The sequence below is a fragment of the Staurois parvus genome, unplaced genomic scaffold (assembly GCF_062004578.1).
Source record: "Staurois parvus isolate SC_StPar_1 unplaced genomic scaffold, SC_StPar_1.0 ptg002214l, whole genome shotgun sequence".
NCBI classification, from domain to species: Eukaryota; Metazoa; Chordata; class Amphibia; order Anura; family Ranidae; genus Staurois; species Staurois parvus.
Window position 1 is genome coordinate 34,759 of NW_028320010.1, and position 3,690 is coordinate 38,448.

General features: G+C 44.9%; 1 pseudogene; it reads right to left on the reverse strand.

Annotated features, from left to right (window-relative positions):
- Positions 1-2,376: 2,376 nt before the first annotated feature.
- On the reverse strand, positions 2,377-3,241 carry LOC149431546 (cilia- and flagella-associated protein 298-A pseudogene; annotated as a pseudogene).
- Between the last annotated feature and the right edge of the window lie 449 nt (positions 3,242-3,690).

Here is a 3,690-nt window from a genome sequence, read left to right on the forward strand (position 1 = left end):
GGCGCACTTTGGTGTGACAATGGAAACGAGCGCGCGGAATTGAAGCCGACTCCAAGTGTGTCACCCCTAATGCTTCTCTAACTAAACTCTTCTTACCTAAAAGCCCGAATGATGAGAAGTAATGGTGATTTAGGTTACTGTACCGGCTGTGTTATGCGCTCATCCTCAGAGAGCCGGTAGGACGCAGGTAATTACTGCTGTGTCACATCTCCTGGGCTTCTCTCGCTAAATGATGTCCTACTTTTCCTCTCTTACTCTGTAAACTTTTTAAAGTGACTAAAGCTAGCAAAAAAAAAAAAAAACCCTCAAATGTTCCCTTAATGTGTATCTTAATGGATCTGAGATTGAAGCATGACACCACAGTTAGTACTGATAATCGTCTTATTCCAATGCAAAATCAAATGGAAGACTCAACACATTTCGGGGGCCATGATTCACCCAACAGTGTAAATTAAGTGGACTAGATTAAAAGATACAATACATATACATGCATTTCAAATAAAACATGTTGATATACTAAATTTGCTAGACCAGCCATTCTCAACCAGGGTTCCGTGGAACCCTAGGTTTCCTCAAGAGGTCGCTAGAGGTTCTGTCAGAGCTCTGTCCACAGCAGAGGTACTAGGAGACCTGGCACTCCTGCCGGTGCCTTGCATGGCCACAGAAGTGCATGTTGGCAAAAATCTATGCGTATTGGCGCACGGACGTGGGCCTACACGCATGTGCACTGGCGCATAGTTGACCAGCCATTCTCAATCAGGGTTCCGTGGAACCCTAGGTGCATAATAGACCAGCCATTCTCAACTAGGGTTCAGTGGATCCCTAGGTTTCCTCAAGAGGTCGCTAGAGGTTCTGTCACAGCTCTGTCCACATCAGAGGTACTAGGAGACCTGGCACTCCTGCCGGTGCCTTGCATGGCCACAGAAGTGCATGTTGGCAAAAATCTATGCGTGTTGGCGCACGGACGTGAGCCGGAACACGCATGTGCACTGGTGCATAGTTGCACACGCATTGGCTCAGTTTGGCGTAAGACGGCCTTTATAAGGAGGCCCATCACTCCCTCAAATTGCTGGATGATCTCTGGCTCCCCAGTACCTCTGTCCGTGTTCCCTCGCTATTGTGATCTCCTGTTACTGATTCAGCTTGCTCTTGGACCTGTCTTCTCTGCCTGACTCCTGACCTGACCCTGGCTTGGCTAATGGATATTCTCCCCTGCTCTTCTGTGTATGACCCCGGCTATCCTATTGACCACGTCTGCTCCAATCTCCATCTGGCACTTGACCTTGGCTTTGAACTGACTATCCTGTGGTCCTCTGCTACCCTGAAGGCTTGCATACCTCTCACGGGTGCCACCTGTCTGCAGACTCCATTCCAGTGCATCAGCTGTGCTCCTGGGTGTACCTCTGACAAGCACTCCTACAGGCGACCTGTGCTACTTTGGGCCCAACTCCTGCTGTCCCATATCCAGGGGAGTCTGGAACTTAGCCGCAAGGGAAGCCCTCTCTCCATTGGCCTCCATCACCAGGTACGTGATAGGTTCCTTGAGCTGTGGCTGGTTGACCTCCCATCTGAGAGAGCCTGCAAAGTTTCAGGTCCAGTGATACTTGGAAGGGCCAGCAACAAGACAACCATGATCTTTTTTTTGTTGCCTGCAAGGATGGCATTCTGGCCACCATTGTAAGAGAGGTATTCTTCCCCTTATTCACTAATGGAAATTTTGAAAGGATGAGAGCACCACACAGCTTGTATAGACCTTTTAAAAGATTTTTTTTTTGTAACATCCAACAATTTCATCAGGGCTAAAAAACAGATAACGTAGGCACCTGGGTTGTAAGGGGAGTTCTTCCAATTGACCAACAATGACCTAATTTTAGCAGAGGTTCCTTGAGACCTGGAAATTATTTTAAAGGGTTTGTCTGGGTTAAAACGTTTAGGAAGTCTGTGCTAGACATTTGTGAATGATGATGCTTGCTGGGCCTGGTATCTATTTAATATCCTTCACACCGTGAACCTTCCTGTTTATGGGGTTGTTGTCCTCCAAGTCAGCATTCATGTAGGAGATAACCTCATTTGTCTTCAAACTTCCTCCTATTTCCTAGTGTAATACATCATCAGTTTTTTCTACTCTTCCTCTCACGCTGGAGTTCCTTGACCTCTCATTTGTATCTTCACAATTTGTTTTAGTCTTTTTTGCTTCACATAGTTTTTAATCCACACGAGCTCCTTCCCAGTCCCATGGGATTACCTCCACATGTCCACATGAGAGGTAATCCAGTCCCATGGGGTTACCTCCACATGTCCACATGAGAGGTAATCCAGTCCCATGGGGTTACCTCCACATGTCCACATGAGAGGCAATCCAATCTACTCTTCCTCTCATGCTGGAGCTCCTTGACCTCTCATTTGTATCTTCACAATTTGTTTCAGTCTTTTTTGCTTCACATAGTTTTTAATCCACACGAGCTCCTTCCCAGTCTTCCATAAGCATGCATTGGGTTATCTAATGACCAGTTGTGTCACCTCAGTTTCTGAGAGGTCTTCATTGCTTTTAAAGTCCAACTTGACTGGGACATGTGGAGGTAATCTCATGGGATATACAGAACCACAAGGAATGAACAAAAAAATGGCAATCCAATCTACTCTTCCTCTCATGCTGGAGCTCCTTGACCTCTCGTTTGTTTCTTCACAATTTGTTTTACTCTTTTTTGCTTTACATAGTTTTTAATCCACACGAGCTCCTTCCCAGTCTACCACAAGCATGCATTGGGTTATCTAATGGCCGGTTGTGTCACCTCAGTTTCGGAGAGGTCTTCATTGCTTTTAAAGTCCAACTTGAATAAGACATGTGGAGGTAATCCTATGGAATATACAGAACCACTGAGCTGATCCAATGCTTCTTTTACCTTGCCCATTGATACACACACTTTGGACTCCACTTTTTTCTTTGATAGTAAGGACATTTTGCTTACGCCATTGTTTTTTGTAACACCTTCTTTAATTTGTCATTGGATACATGCCCATTCCATCTTCCAATCTCACCCTTTCTGAAGACACTTCCTCCCTTGAACATGTGTTCTCATTCATCCTTTAGTTTCAGATTTTCATTCTGCACAGCGGCCAGGCCCTGTATTTTAGAGGGAAATGCCACACCATGTTCTGAAAACGCTTCCATCCCTGAACAAATCTTAACTTTAAGCTTGCCATTATAAATGACTATTACTTTTTTAACCAAGTCATCCATGGAAACTCTAAACAGTCCTAGAGGAACCTGCACTCATCACATGAAGGTGCACCATATTTGCTGCTCTGCAACTCAGCCCCGGCTACCCTTGATTGATGTTTTTGTCCAATGTGTTAAAAGAAAAAAGTGCCAACATTAGATAAAAAGGAAGATAAGTGCTGGGGGGCATCACAAGGAATGAACAAAAAATGGCAATCCAATTCCGACCAAATGGGAAGACAGTTGTAAGGTGTGAGGCATTAGATATAGATACTTGTATTAGTCTTGTATCTTAATTCAAGGCTGCCCAGGAATTCACATACGGTTTTGCTAATAAACTGCGATTATATTAGCAGCAGAAAGCATTTAAGTGACATTATTGCTAGATTCACCTCCAGCCCCATCATTACTGTACATCACGTGATTTGTCCCAAAGCTCATCTGGCACACCACCAGGAGGATCAGCCAAG